This window comes from Emydura macquarii, unplaced genomic scaffold (assembly GCF_026122565.2).
Source record: "Emydura macquarii macquarii isolate MOO-44397 ecotype Brisbane River unplaced genomic scaffold, CSIRO-AGI_Emac_v2 contig_499, whole genome shotgun sequence".
NCBI classification, from domain to species: Eukaryota; Metazoa; Chordata; order Testudines; family Chelidae; genus Emydura; species Emydura macquarii.
The window spans coordinates 5,573,913-5,589,566 of record NW_027130636.1 but is presented as its reverse complement, the minus strand read 5'-3'; the positions used below and the strand labels follow the sequence as shown (position 1 = coordinate 5,589,566).

Genomic DNA, 15,654 nt, shown 5'->3' with positions numbered 1-15,654 from the left:
TTGTAAAATTTTCTAGACAAAGTCATATTCTGAAAAACCTACTATATCCCTGGAAATAGCTAAAATCATTATTGCAGGAAGAAATAACAGTCATATTTAAGCACAGATCACCTGTACAGAGAATGTGATATCTTAGATTTAATTTCTGCAAGAACTCTTTTGTTGAGAGAATGGAGTAGTTAATAGGACCTGCTCCAGAAGAAACTCTCAAGGGGGCTCAGGGCAGGGTTATTGATTTCAATAATCTCTACTGACAATTAATCAAGAGAAAACCTACAATATAACCTATAACAATGGGTCCATTTTTTCAAACATACATTTCAAAAATGTTAATTTTTTTTTTGTTGCTGTGAAATTAAACAATTAAATAACAAGGTGCCTGAATAGGAATACACCTAGATATAATTGAGAACTGGAGGGTTGATTTGCCTGGGAGGATAACTCCAGCCATGTTTTCAAATAGGGCAAAGAGATTTCCCCCCAAAATTAAGTAGATTAAGAACTAGAGGAAACACAAATATTTCTCTTCCCATATTGAAGCAATCTCCTCTAACCTTTGGATTTCACCCATTTCTTTCTTCCCTCTCTCTCTCTTTTTAGTTCTTGGCATTTTCCCCTCTCCTCTCTACTTGTTTTACTCTTCTCCCTTTTTGTTTGTGGCCCATTTTCCTATTTTGGGGGGAGGAAAGGGATTCTTTGGGGAGGACCCTATAGCTACTTCTTCCTCTCACCTCAACACACTGCAGTCGAACTTTTCCTCTGATCAAAGAGGAAGAAAAGTGGCTCTCTATAACCTGTCAACACTGCTCCTTCAGCCAACCAGAAGGGGTCAGTAGAGAAAAATAAAAGATTCTTCTTCCTCCTTTAGGGGCTGAGCATGCTGGCATAGTGAGGATCTAAAATCAGTTACAAATGCCTTGCTCCATAACCACCAGTGCAGCTCTTCCACTTTGATTTGTCATTCTCCTTGTACTCTCCCATTTGTGTACTTTCTCTATTCTTATGTGCTCTCCCTCCCGCACCATCTGATCTGTTCACTCAGGCCCTGATCCTGTAAATACTTAAACATTGGTGTAACTTAATTCACATAAAAAGTCCCACTGATGTGAATGGGACTACTCACATAAGTTAAAGCAGTGCTTAAGTATTTGCTACAACAGAGCCCTAGTTTAAAGTGAATCCTGATTTTAAAGTATCCTGATTGAAGGACTTGTTGCATTAACGTTTTGTACTAAATTCTGTGAATTAACAAGATCCCAGCTAAATTAACTTTAACAGGCTCCAGAGACACATATTAATTAAAGTTTAACTTCTCATTTGTTTCTTTCTATTCTACACCCTACAAAGACACCTCTATCCACAGCAGAGAATGAATCACACAGGTAACTCTGCTTTTTCTGCAAATAATGCTTGACTATTGGAAGCAGAACAATGAAACTGACTAGGATTGTGTCAATTTCACAAGGCCCTGACAGCTCCAGCCAGCATGTGTACAGGCCAGTAATATCAAAAAATTATTGATTCCACATCAAATGTAAACCTCTGTCTAATCAATATTAATGGAAAAATAGATCTCCCCTAAATATTTTTAATCCAATATAGTTTTCATAGTGCACTCATTTCCTATCCCTTCCACTATGAGATGAATTAAAAAACAACAAACCTGCCTGTCAACCTATTAGTTTTTCACAGCCAAATTCCAGTTTAAAATTAAACTTTCTTTTTATGCCATATATTAATTGTCACAATAGGACATCAAACACTGGAAAATGCATATGTAATTGTTGATAAATGAATATTTACCTAGAAAAGTTTTTTCTTTTTAAGCTCTTCAGAAAATACACCCCTTTTTGTGGAGTGCAGCATACACCTGGCATTACCCAGACTTTGCCCAATCAAAAGTGGCATCAGTAACTAACAAGGAACAGTAGGGCCACATTTAATGCAAACAAAATGGAGCAGAATGGAATAAGCAAAGGCCTCTTGCAGCAGGGACACAGCATGCAATACTCCACCTTAAGCCAAGGTTATGTCTACATTGCATCTGGGAGCGAACCTCCCAGTCCGGGCAGAGAGACTTGTGTTAACGGCTCAAGCTAGCACACTACAAACAGTAGTGTGGTTGTCGCAGCTCGGGCTGCAGCTGAGGTTCTCAAGACAAGAGGGTCTGGTGCCCTCAACTGCAGCCCAATCCATTCTCCACAGTGAACCCTGCCATAAGTAGATAACAGCCAAGAGAAATTCTTCAAACATTTTTAAGGGTATGTCTTCACAGCACGATTAGCTGAACTGGTGAACTTCGGCAATCCTAGCTTGATGGAGAGCGGCCACACTTCAAAACAACATTCGAGTTACACAGTGATTTGACTGGCTGCTGGGGAATTGTAACTTGAGCTGTTGCATCCTCACTGCAATACTAGCTGAAGCTTCAGCCCACTCACCTCACATACAGGCTAGTTAGCTTGAGCCTAAAGCACCACTTAACTCGAGCTAGAGAGTTCTGGATGTGGATGGTAGTCAACTTAGAGGTAACACATGAGTTAATACTTGAGCTAACTGTGCTGTGAAGACACACTCTAAGATTACAGAAATACTGGCAGCCATTTCCAGACTGCTGTTAGAAGCAGTGTGGATTTTATAAAAGAGCACACACATAAAATATGCAAGGCTGAGCACAAGAGTAGCTAAGTGGGTACTCTCCACTACTGCTGTAGAAGATACACACATCCTAAAATGTACCTCTGTCACTTTGCAACTGCAATATTTCGGGGCAAGGATTTTATTTCCTGTTTATTCTGTAAAGCACCTAGCACACTTCTGGGGCCACTGTAAAAATAATAAAATATTGACTCTACATATCTTAAACTTGCAGCCTTACTGCCATGACCATTCTTTCAAATGAGTGGAAAGTAAGGACATGACTGGTATAGTCACCCATCCTAGAGAAGTGTAACACTTGGATGTTTCTTTCCTTTTTTAATTAAAAAAAATAAAATGTAAAATCACAGAATCATAGAAATGTTGGGCTGGAAGGGGCCTTGAGAGGTCTTCAAGTCCAGTCCCCTGCACTGAGGCAGGACAAGGTAAACATAGACAGGTGTTTTGCTAACCTGTTCTTAAAGTTCAAAAATTCTCCCAATATCTAACCTAAATCTCTCTTGCTACAGATTAAGCCCATTACTTCTTGTTCTACCTTCTAAGATGGACAAGGAAAACAACTGATCACCATCCTCTTTATAACAGCACTTAATGTATGTGAAAACTGTTATCAGGTCCCCCTCAGTCTTCTTTTCTCAAGACTACACATGCCCAGGCTTTTTTTATCCTTTCCTCATAAGTCAGGTTTTCTAAACCTTTTATTATTTTTGTTGCTCTCCTCTGGACTCTATCCAGTTTATCCATATCTTTCCTAAAGGGTGGCACCCAGAAATGGACACAGTACTCCAGCTGAGGCCTCATCAGTGCCGAGTAGAGCAGGACAATTACCTACCCTGTCTTATATAGGACACTCCTGTTAATACAGCCCCCCAAATTATATTAGTCTTTTTCACAGCTGCATCACATTGTTGACTCATATTCAATTTTTGATCCACTATAACCTCTAGATCCTTTTCTGCAGTACTACCACCTAGCCAGTTATTCCCCATTTTGTACTTGTGCATTTGAGTCTTCCTTCCTAAGTGAAGCAGTTTGCACTTGTCTTTATTGAATTTCATGTTGCTGATTTCAGACCAATTCTCCAATTTGTCACGGTCATTTTGAATTCGAATTGTGTTCTCTAAAGTGTTTGCAATCCCTCCCAGGCTGGTAGCATTTGCAAATTTTATAATCATACTCAGCACTCCATTATCCAAATAATTAATTAAAACATTGAATAGTACCAGACCCAGGAATGTGCAACTCTGTGGGACCCCACTAGGTATGTCCTCCCAGTTTGGCAGTGAACAACTGATAACTACTCTCTCAGTATGGTCTTTCAACCAGCTGTGCACTCACCTTACAGTAATTTTTCTAGATTGGATTTCCCTAGTTTGCTTATGAGTCTGTCACGTGGGACTGTGTCAAAGCCTTACTAAAATCAAGACAAATCATGTCTATTGCTTCCTCCTAGCCAGTAACCATACCAGAAAATGAAATTAAGTTGTGTGATGGGGTAGTCTCTGCCCCTTCAGGCCTGTATTGTCTGATGGTTAGTCCTCCCAGACACATGGCAGGGCCCTTTAAGAGTTTGGAGTGGCCTGATACACAAAGCCTCAGGAGATATGGGGAGAAAGGAAAAGGACTCCAGAAAGGAACAGAATTTAGAAGGAATCCTGTTACCATGTCTTTAAGGGCCTGGCACCTGGAGCCTTGCAAAGGGGGTGAGGCAAGGCTCCCATCACCCAGCCAATAAAGAATGAGCTGGGGAAAAAAGCAGGTATAAATGTTTCTTCCTTCTTAGGAGGGCAGATGCCTGCAGACACTGCAAGCAGTAAGGAGGCTCCTGCAGGGCCCTGACTTAGCAGGGAGATGACAGCAGCTGTGGAAGGTCTGCCTCCTGAACCCTCCCAGCCTGAGGTGTGAAGGGCTGACTGGAACAAGGGCCAATTGGAGGAGAAGCTGCCTGAGGCTCTACAGCTGACCTAAAGTACAACTTCAGCTCCAAGGAGAAGAGCTGGGAGGCTCCTGTCTTAGGGAGAGGGAAAGAGGGATTGCCCAAAGTAAAACTCAGCTTTCGGAGGACAGCTGGGACTCTCCTGCACAGGGGAGGAAACTTACCAGGACTCTTACATGAACCCAGATCGAGCAGTTAAATAAGTGAGTTACCCTCCTGTAGAGCAAGTGAATAAACCAGTCCCAGCAAAGAGGGGTTTGAACTAATTTGGTCAGGATAACTGAAAAGATCCAAGGGGCTCTGAGAGCAATGTGCCAGCAGGGCCATGACAGGCCACAAGGGGGCGTGCTAGAGAAGCACACTCTACAATAGGTTGGTTTGGCATGGTTGGTTCTTGACAAATCCATGCTGGCTATTCCATATAACTATTATCCCGCTAGGTGTTTCAAATTATTTAATAATTTGTTTCAATATCTCTCCAGGTATCAAAGTTAGGGTGATTGGTGCTCTTTGTTCCTGTTTTTGAAGATAGGTGCTATGATTGCCCTCCTCCAGTCCTCTGGGACCTAACCGCTCTCCCTCCATGAATTCTCAAAGATAATCACTAAAAGTTTCATAATTGCTTCAGCTAGTTCCTTATGTAACCTAGGATGAACTTCATCAGGCCCTGCTGACTTGAATACATCTAGCTTATCTAAATATTCTTTAACCTGTTCCTTCCCCATTGTTGTTAATATTAATTGTGTTGAGTATCTGGTCACCATTAATCACCTTAGTGAAGAAAGAAGCAAAATAGATAGTAAACAAGTCAGCCTTCTTGACGAAATCTGTCATTAGCTCTCCTTTCCCGCTAAGTAGAGGACCACTTTCCATCATCTTTCTCTTGCTCCTAATGTATTTGAAGAGCCTCTTCTTATTGTCTTCTATATCTCTTTTTAGGTGCAACTCATTTTGTGTCTTAGCTTTTCTGGTTTTGTCCCTACATTCTTACGCTATTCTTCTGTACTCCTCCTTAGCAATTTGTCCATGTTTCCACTTTTTGTAGGATTCTTTTTTGATTTTCAGATAATTAAAGAGCTCTTGATGGAGCCATATTGGCCTCTTACTATTCTTCCTATCTTTTCTTTGCATTGGGATACTTTACAATTGTGCCTTTAATACTGTCTCCTTGAGAAACTGCCAACTCTCTTGACTTCCTTTTTCCTTTAGATTTTCTCCCTTTGGGATTTTACCTACCAGTTCTCTGAGTTTGTTAAAGTCTGCTTTTTTTTTTTAAATCCATTGTCCTTCTTCTGCTGCTCTTATTCCTTCCTTTCCTTAGAATCATGACATTTATCCAGTATCATCAAAATATCTGGTATCAATTTTTTGTGAATCCTCTTAAAAGAACAAGAATCTGAAATATTGGACCAATAGACGGATGCATTGAAGCTGCTTTTGGTAAAGATTCTGTTCTGGGGCTGCAAACTTCCTGCATATCCACAGAGAACTGGTCCAATGAAGAATGTTGGATTATAATACAGCCATGATAAAATCCCAAAATCCAGAGATTTTTGTTCCAACAGAGAAGTTTACATTCTAGAATACAAATCAATGGGTGAAAAGATTGTAAGCTCTTTGTATTAGGGACTGTATTTTTGTTCTGTGTTTGTACAGCACCTAGCACAGTGGGGTCCTTGGTCCATGACAGGGGCTTCTAGATGCTACAATATTAATTAATTAATTAATTAATTAATTAATTAAAGGTATTTTTACACTTTAATCTGCTAGGCAAGAAATCACAGATGTGAAACTAAAAGTCTGACACACAACTACCAGCCCAGAAATGAGGACAAAGTTGTAAATAGATTTCAGTCAGTGAAATTCCCAACTTAATAACAGCTCTAGAGAAACATTTATTTTGAGAGTCTTGATGTCATCAGCGATGGGAATTAATGGAATGAGTCTAAAATGCTGGCTTCCAAACCAAGAATCTCAAAGCCAACTTCCAGTTTAGTTAGAAATGGGGATGATATTCAAGAGAGATTTTAACGGTAGTAGCTTGCCTAATAATTCCAGTAAAAGGAGCATGAAGACCTAGTTATATCAGAAACATCGGCTGGGAAACAGTAAACAGAGGCTATATTTAAACAATGGTGACAATAAGGAACCCAGAAAACACAACTGAGCTATTTCCCTATCAGAATAGGCCAACAGTTCATCTAACCCTATACGTAACCCATCTCTTGTAGTGGCTAATGCCAGATATTTCACAGGAAGACGTATACCACCTATTAGGCACCTAATTGCTCTTATATTGTCTTGTCCATAGGAATCCGGAAAATTCCTCTACTAAGGCCTCATCTACACCTAAAACTTAGGTCAACCTACCTATGTCACTTGGGATGTGAAAAATTCACATGCATGAGCGATGTAGTTCAGCTCATCTAAGCTCCAGTGTAGACACCGCTAGATTAACAGAAGAATTCTTCCCTTGACCTAGCTACCACTTCTCAAGGGGTGGATTTACTACAGTGATGGAAAATCCCCTTCCATCGATGTAGCAATTGTCTAGTGCCACAGCTACACCACAGTAGCACTTATAATGTAGATATATCCTAACACTCAGGCAGGTGGAGTAGGGAGCAAATCACAGGACTGCTCCTTGGAGGAACAGGGAGCACTGAGTTTGATGGAAAAACTCCCCAGTGAGGAGAGGAGAGGGTTTGAAAGAAAAAGGGTCCAACCAGCCAAGTGGGAGAAAGGCCCCATCTTCAAACATTTGTACATGCATGTTTCAGCTTGAAATTTCAACCTGAAACTCACTCACTCACTCACTCCCTCCCACTCTCTGCCTTAAACACACACACACACACACACACACACACACACACACACACAGAGCTTGTCTGCTTATGGGGATTACAGTGACATAGCTACAGCACCACAGCTATGACACTGTAACCCTGTAGGAAGCCGCTGTGGCCTCCCCTGGAGCCAGAGCCCGAGGAAGGGCGCGAGCGCCCTGATTGGACCACCTTACATCCTGCCACGGAGTCTGCCCGGCAACGAGGGACCCGGGCTGTGATAGGACCACCCAGCCAGTCCAATCGGCAGCAGCGGGGTGGAGCCCCGACAGGAAGGGGAAGTATAAAAGCCAGGCCCCTGAGCTCAGTAGGCCCCAGACTGCTGCCAGAGATAGACGTGCAGCCCTGCCCGCAGAGGCCTAGGCCAGAGCCGAGCCGCCGACAAACCCCGGCCCCACCTGGGCCTGGGGACTGGATAGGGCCTTCGCGGAGTTGGACCAGGCAACCCGGCCAGACGACTGGGCTGAGCTACCCCGACCCCGAGCCTAGGCCCGTGCTCCGGAACCACCGGACTGGGCTGAGACCCCGGAGCAACCCGAGTGGTGGGCACCACCGGAGGCCGGGCCGGATTTGGAGGAACTGCTGGCCGCCGAGCCCCTCCCTGAGGTGGGGCAGGACTTGGAGGAGCTGCCAGAGGCCGAGCCTCTCCCAACCTACAACGACCTTGAGGAGCTGCCCCCTGAAGAGGAACTCCCCGCCTTACCCCCGGTCGATGAAGAGGGACTGACGGCGCTACCCCAGGTGGACTATCCTCGCAGCACGGAGGAGGCAGATACTGGGGTCAGTGGGGAGGAAGTAGCCCAGGGACAGCCACTGCCTGTGGCTGAAGCCGCAATATAGTCGGTGTGTTGCGGCGGGAGCCCCGCTGACACAGTGGCAACCGCTTCTGCCACTACTAGGGCCCTGGGCTGGGACGCAGTGGAGACGGGTGGGCCTGCATCCCCCTCCCCTTCCCCTTTTCCCTAGCCACCCCAGGAGAATCTCTCTCCTGACCGCTCAGGAAGCCGTTGCCTCGCTCGCTGCTCACCCTGCCTAAGGGTTGGAGCAACTGACTCCTTACTCGCTCGCCCTGACTGAGGGCCTGAGCGATCAACTGCTGCTCACCCTGCCTAAGGGTTGGAGCAACTGACTCCTTACTCACTCGCCCTAACTGAGGGCCTGAGCGATCAACCGCTGCTCACCCTGTCCAAGGATTGGAGCAACTGACTCCTTGTTCGCTCGCCCAGATTGGGGGTCTGAGCGATAGACTGGGTGCTCACCCTGCCTAAAGGTGGATTGCTAAGACTGCTCACTCGCCAAGCACGAGCTATTCCCCTGTCTGTAGGAAGCCGCTGTGGCCTCCCACGGAGCCAACGTGCTTACAAACCCCCATAGCGTAGGAACACACAACAGCAATGGTAGGGGTTCGTCTGTCAAACTGTAGTAACTCCACCTCCTCAAGCAATGGTAGCTAGGTTGGCAAACCATACTTCCGTTGACCCAGCCACATCTACACTGGGGGAGTACAGGGCTGCCATAGCTGCGGTGCTCAGGGGTGTGGATTTTTCACACTCCTGAGTGCCATAGTTATGTCCTAAGTTTTAAATGTAGACCAGGCCCTCCACACACGTTGAAGAGAGAGTAAAGGCCTCTCTCCTGGTTACTGGGCAGGGAAGACATACAATTTGCCATTCTGTATCAGACTGCTGATCATTCAGTCTGATATCCGGCTGCCAGAAGTGACTAATTTCTGATTCCTCAAAAGGCAGCAGTGGCCCTTCACCAAAAAATGCACCTTTCTAATCAGGGAGTCCTATCCATTCATTTCTCACCATGGCAGTGATCAGCAAAGAATAAGATTTGATTACCCCTCTTGGGATAGACATGGCTACAAATGTTAATTAATGGTCCAGCTATTTTTTTAAGTTCCAGTTACAGTTTTTTACTAACACCCTGAAATAGCAAATTCCACAGGATGCTGCTGCACTATGTGAAGTAGCACTTCCTTTTATTTGTTCTAAATTTACCAAGCAGTAATGTCATCCAGTGACCTCTTGTTCTCATATAATGGGATAGCACAAAAACAAGGGACTGATTAGCTTTGAATTAGGGAGGGAATTGCTTCCCCCAACAGTTTAAAAAAAAAAATCAGAAGACAGAACAAAAACAAAAATCCTGAGATTATAAATAACCCTTGTGTTTTCTGGCCTATTTTGGGGTTGGCAGAACTCTGAGTAGTCATACCCTGAAGCGGCTCAAAGGTTTATCATGATGTGAACTATTACGTAAATTAAAACTGCTTGCTCTTCCTAAAAAGGGAATGCCAAATACCAATGCAATTGCTTTTTAGACCCTGAATTCTGTGGCATATATACTTCAGGTTTGGTCCCTATAATGGGAAATAAAAGCCTAGATTCATCTCCCTTAGCTAGAATTACAACGCAGTCTGTAATGACACTGCTGGTATATAAAGCAAATTGCCTGTTAGGGCCCAAGGTACCCTGGTATCAGAGTTAATCAGTAATAGCAAGGAATGTGCCATTCGTTCACTCCATTCTGAAGAGTTATCAGAATGGATAGCAATAGAAAAGGATAGAAAAGGTTTAAAGATACTGGAAGTAGAGAAATTCTCGATTTATTTTACAAACAACACAGAGAATGTCACCACACTGTCTACGGAAATCCCAGTTAGTATGTGCTTGGGGGAATCATGGCAGTTTGGACAATTGCTCCTGTGCAATCAAGAAAATTCAGATTCTCCAGTGAGTTTTTGCAGACACTTTCATCTGATGCATCTCAATCCCATCAAGGAAACCTGCTCTTCAAACCATCCTATTCTAAATCATTTACCGAAGCCAGTGTCAAAGAGTACGTCTACACTGGGTTTTAAAATCAGCCACAGCAAGTCTCAAAGCCTGGGTCTACAGACTTGGGCTTGTATTATGGCACTAAATCAGCTGTTTAGACGTTGGGGCTCGGGATGGAGCTTGAGCTCTGAAGCCCATACTGAGTGTCCCTGGGGCTAGATGCTGACACTACCTTAACAGTTCCCAAGGACTGAGCATCATCTCCTGCATCTTTGCACCGTACTGCTCTATCTAAAGTTATCACCAGTTTAACTCAACTGATGTTTCCAGTCACACCAGCTGGAAAATTATGGAGCCAAGTGTGGAAAATCTCTAATTTCACATTCTAAAACCAGACAAGACTCCCCTGAATGTCCTTTCCCAGTGAACAGCTGCGAACATTCAGATTAGAAAGGTAACCCAATAAATATTCCCTGTCTTGGACCAAAATGTAAAAAGAAATCTTGCTACATTTCAACCTTTTTGTGTTTTCTTATATTGAGTCACTTCCCTTCTTCCTCCCAGCAGTGAGTGTGAAGCCTAAACTTCATTCACTCACCTTGCTTCCATTAAAGAAGTCCTTACCCATTGACTTCTTCATTCGAGTCCTTCCCCAATATTTCCTTGCTGCCCAGAAACTTCTCAGAGTTGAAGTGGCAGCTTTGGCCAAACACAGTGTGAATATGCTTTATCAGAGTGGATCTGGTGAGCTCAGAGATCACAAGAGACAGAAAAACAAATTAACACCCTGGCCCAATCACAGAGCTTGTTGGAGAAAGACACAAAAGGAGTGAAGGAGGAACTTGAAATAATTCTGCTAAATATTGCTATCCTGCTGCAATATACTTCTGAAGGTAGCCAAGACTGGGCGTATGACAGGACCTGATCATTTTGGCTGCTTCCTTTTACTCACATCCTATTCAAACACACATCCCACCACACAAATTTGTGAACCTTGTGAACCAAGAGCGCCTGACATATTCAAAACAGCCATTGGTTTAATGTGCAAAGATAATTCCTTATAGTTTGGAGGACTGAGAACCAGCAGCCAGAAAAAATGTAAAAGGTGAGGAAAGCAAGGAAGTTTTGCTTGACTGGATATGGCACAGCTCAGACTAACGTCCATGCACTGGAGTCAGCTAGTGTCATTGCTTTGTATAGTAGGCCAGGCTGTCTTTCTCATATACCCCTGAAATTCAGTGAAGGGATGTGGCTAGGGCAATATTACAGTGGCCCAGCCACTTATCAGCTCCAACTCCTGGAGCAGCTATAGTTGTAAAGTGAATAATGACATACCTAAGAACAGTTAAGCTATGTTTACCAGAAGGACCAGTAGCTCAACAGAACTAACATATTTTATACATGCTACTGCTAAAGCTCACAGAGTACAGTATTGATGGAACCGATTATAAGGAGTTCCCTAGCGTAAGCAGAGTCTCTGCTTGACATGCTGCTAAGCCAAGGTATAAAGTGGACTAAGCGTTGCTAAAGCAACTCCCATTCCTTCAATTAATAAATTAATTCATAGACCAGGCAATGAAAAAGGGAGCAGAAGCAAGAACATCTGACTTGGTTTAGCAATTTACACTTCAGATTGTGTGTGTGTGTCATTGCTCTGGTAACACTCACCAGGCTCCTGTGCTTGGGTACCACAAAACTGGACCTGTGTGCTCTTAAGCATCCCTGGATCTGAGCAGGTGCTCTGCACTGTCTTTTTCTTTGGCTTCTCTGGCACATTCCTCGGGCACAGACTATGTCACTCCTTCACAAAAGTGGGACCACAAGGTCCAGCTGCCGTATGCCCCCCAGGATACCCCAATAGCCACAAGACAGTACAAAAGACATATATAGCCAGATAAAACAACAAAACTTCTATGCACTTTTCCGTGGCTCAGTTTTCTCATTCCTCAAGCACTCTTTGGGATTTGGTCACCATTATCTAGGGTGGCCAGGATCCCCTCTCCTGCCCATGGCTTCTCCTTTGAATCATGCAGTGTGTGCGTTTCTCCCCACACCCCTGCCCGCAGCCAGTTTCCTTCTTCTTTGGCTGGTCCCACAGTCCAAAAAGGATCCCTGTGCCACACAAGCATACCCCTTTTGTTCCTCTCTTTTAGCCTCTGTGGTTTTTAAAGACTACCACTAACGTCAAGTTTCTCTGTTTCTCCTTTCTTGGGAAAATCCTCTGCTTCAAACCTCAACTCCCTGCAAAGAAGTTGGAGACAACTGGATCAACCTAGAATGTGGACTTCCAATTGTCCTAAGGTGCTCCTATCTGAATGGGAGCTATTTTTGTCTGTGGTCTGGAAGGGACATGCTGCCATCTCTGATGGCACAGAGCTGACGCCACATCCACTGAGGTATTCAATGATACAGCAATTTCATAAAAGCAGCCAGAATTCGTAAGCTCCCCCAAATTGTCACAGTGTATATCACTTGTGTCAGTTAGACAACTGAATCTGGAGCCCGGGATCACGATTCTAAAGGCTGGGATAACAACTTGACACCATTTATGCAAGATTCTCTCCTTCCGGAAGCAAGAGGTACATTCTATTGAATTTTCATGCTTAAGAAGATGAGGGATTGAAGCATGGCTTCCTTCACACATCTCTATCAATGTGCCTCTGTCCTGATTTGCAGCGCACCCTTCAGACTGCTCCCCCAATACACCCAAACCCTGATGATCCAGTGCTGTGCCCTCAGAGAGTTCAGTAAATTATAGCTTTATGAAACTACCTATGTTTGTGAATATTCACAAATATGATTCACAGCATAATTGCCATACCTTTCCCCTCAACTCCAGATCCCACACTGAACATTTTTCATCCCAGACAGAACTCACTATTTTCACAGAGAAATTTAATTATTTTCATAGTGAAAACAGCTTTTCCTGCCAATCTGATAATTTCCACCTATGGAAATTATCTTTGATTTCCTTCAAATAAAAGACAAGTTAATATTTTAAAGAATCTGACAAAGCCTGAGTAATAAGATTTTTTTTTGTACAGCTACACTCCCTTGGTACCTGAATCCTAACCTGCAGCACACTGGTACTTTGACCCTTGACTTCTACACAGCTCTTACACTTAACTCTGAACCTGCAGATTCCAGGCTAGACCAGTCCACAAAGGGATAAATATAACACTCAGTGTTACACTTCTTGAAACTATATTCAATTAACCACATGTGTTTCTCTTATGCTATATACCAGATCTGTTAGGCCTACATGCAATAAATGCACTAGCCCTCTGAGCATTGCCTTTGGTAATACTTGTTGGCATAACATGTCCCCAGATAAAGTTTAATTTTTGTTTATTCTACATCTTGATGTCTCATCTTCTTCCTTGATGCTGGAATGAGAAAGCTGACATGACACTGCATTCTCTGGGAAATGACCATCTCACATCCCCGGGTCACATTCCTACATGTCTCTGGAAGTTCAGTTCCTAAACAAGGAGCATTCCTCTTCCTGGCAGTCAGTGGAAAGAGCACAGATAAGGGTAGATTCTAGGACTCCTATAATCAGCTACCTGCCAGAAAGGAAATGTGTAGAAAGGTCCTCATCACTGGTCAGCAGGTATAAAACTCAGTTGGTTCACACAGTGAAAATCTCCACCTCATGCAGCACTGAAAAAAAGCCTTTTCTTCCCTTTGTACTTCCACAGGACAAAGTCCTTCTAGAAAAAATGTTCCCAAATGGAGTTACACAATTCTGAAATGAAAGCGAGTTGGAAAGTTAAAGCCAAACTCGCAAGCCACTCACCCAGAAGCAAATAACCATGAACTGAGGGACAAGTCAATGCTCCCCATTTTATAGTTGCTGTCTTGGTGGTATAAAACCCGTCAAGGTTATCAGCTAAAAATTCTACAGACAAGTCCTTACGTAAAGTAAGAAAATGACCTGCTGCGGACAGCTTACTGTTAGCAATCGCTCCCCACATCCCCTCACTTAAGTAGCGTTGAAAACAGATCAGCTGCTAGCACAAAAGGAAATATACTATTTTCAGCATCATTACTGAAAGCATGACAAATTGAGTGGCTTACCACACTTAGCGTGGTGGCGTTCAGGATGGTTTTGTTCTGCCTACAATAGCCGTTAAACTATTTTGAACATCAATACAGGGGGGGAAATGAAAGGAGACTCTTTGCTGATAATTTTGTCAGCAGTGGGTGCTTTTCCTGGTTATACACCAGGCTTCAAGTGTGTGCATCTGCACGAGAAGCCCTTTTCTTTTACTGCAATTCCAGTTCAAAATTACATCTGCCGTGTTCTGAAATGACATTTAGTGTCCCTCAGAATTTTCTTGCTTTTCCTGCTCTTCAGGGGTAGGGAGAATGAGACTCCAAGAGTTGGCAAACTCACTCAGGAAAGTAGATTAAACACAGGTTATATTGCACTAAGATTACCAAAGAACAAACAAACTAGAAAACAAAAGCTGAGAGTGTTCAGGCACAAGGGCATGAACAGGTGCTAATTCCATACCAATCAGCTTTCTTGTAGAGGAATAAGATCCCATTACAAACATTCTCAAGCTTTCTCCTTCACTTTACAACTCCCTATCTATCCTGCCCTCTTCCATCAGAGATGTGTAGTCAGATTTCACCTCTTCCAAACAGAGTCTTCATCTGTCTGAGAAGCACCTAGCACAGTTTTGGGTGCTCTTGTAATCTAATTAATAATAATAATAATTAATAATCACCAGTCTCAGCAGTGCAACTTCTTACAGGGATCATTCAGCTCTTTCCTCTGTATTTGAAGCAATGCCTCACAAGACCTCCCTTAGATGGCTTCTCTCTACTTCTGCAGGTTCTCTGTGAGCAGACTAACAATCAGTTCCAGCAAGAGACCAGATTAAAAGTCCTGGAATCCTAGACAGGAAAAGGATTTTTAAAAGATTCTTTTCACTGGCTAGCACTGAGTCAGAAAGGTCTGTTTACCAAGGGCCTGTCTCCAGCAGAAAAAAAATCTACCGAGGCCTGATGTGCAAATAACTAAAGCAATAGAGTATTTAGAAACTGGAACAAATGTAACCGGAACTGCAGACAGGCCTGCACTGAATGAGGGGAAAAAGCAGTGACACTCTCTAAGTTAAAATGAAGACAGCAGTTCAGTTCTGATAACTCTGATAGAGAGGAAATTCTGAAAGCAACCAACATTGCTATGGATATTAAATGTATCAGCAGACTATGTACAATTTTTTAAATCGTGTATTCATGCAGGAGTGGGAAAGACAACAATCCACCCAGGAGCCTGGTTACTCAAAGTGCATTGTGATCCTGTCCTGTTTATAGAAGATACTTTGACAGGGAGAAGATGGGGGAATCTCTCCTTCCGTTCATGAGACTATGGGACTTGTTCCTTTACAATGCCCACCCTCCCAGTGCCCAATAC

The 15,654-nt window shown here is 43.4% G+C and overlaps 1 protein-coding gene across 5 annotated transcripts in view; it reads right to left on the bottom strand.

Annotated features, from left to right (window-relative positions):
- Nucleotides 1–15,654, bottom strand: part of DGKD (diacylglycerol kinase delta) — an 81,285-nt gene that overhangs the window by 38,849 nt on the left and 26,782 nt on the right. Inside the window, exon 1 of one of the 5 annotated variants that reach the window (XM_067538818.1) lies at nt 14,963–15,192. The exons of the other annotated variants lie outside the window; for them this stretch is intronic. The gene's annotated coding sequence lies outside the window, so the exon portion shown is untranslated. Of the gene's footprint in view, nt 1–14,962; nt 15,193–15,654 lie in introns of those variants that run through there. 5 annotated transcript variants of the gene reach the window in all.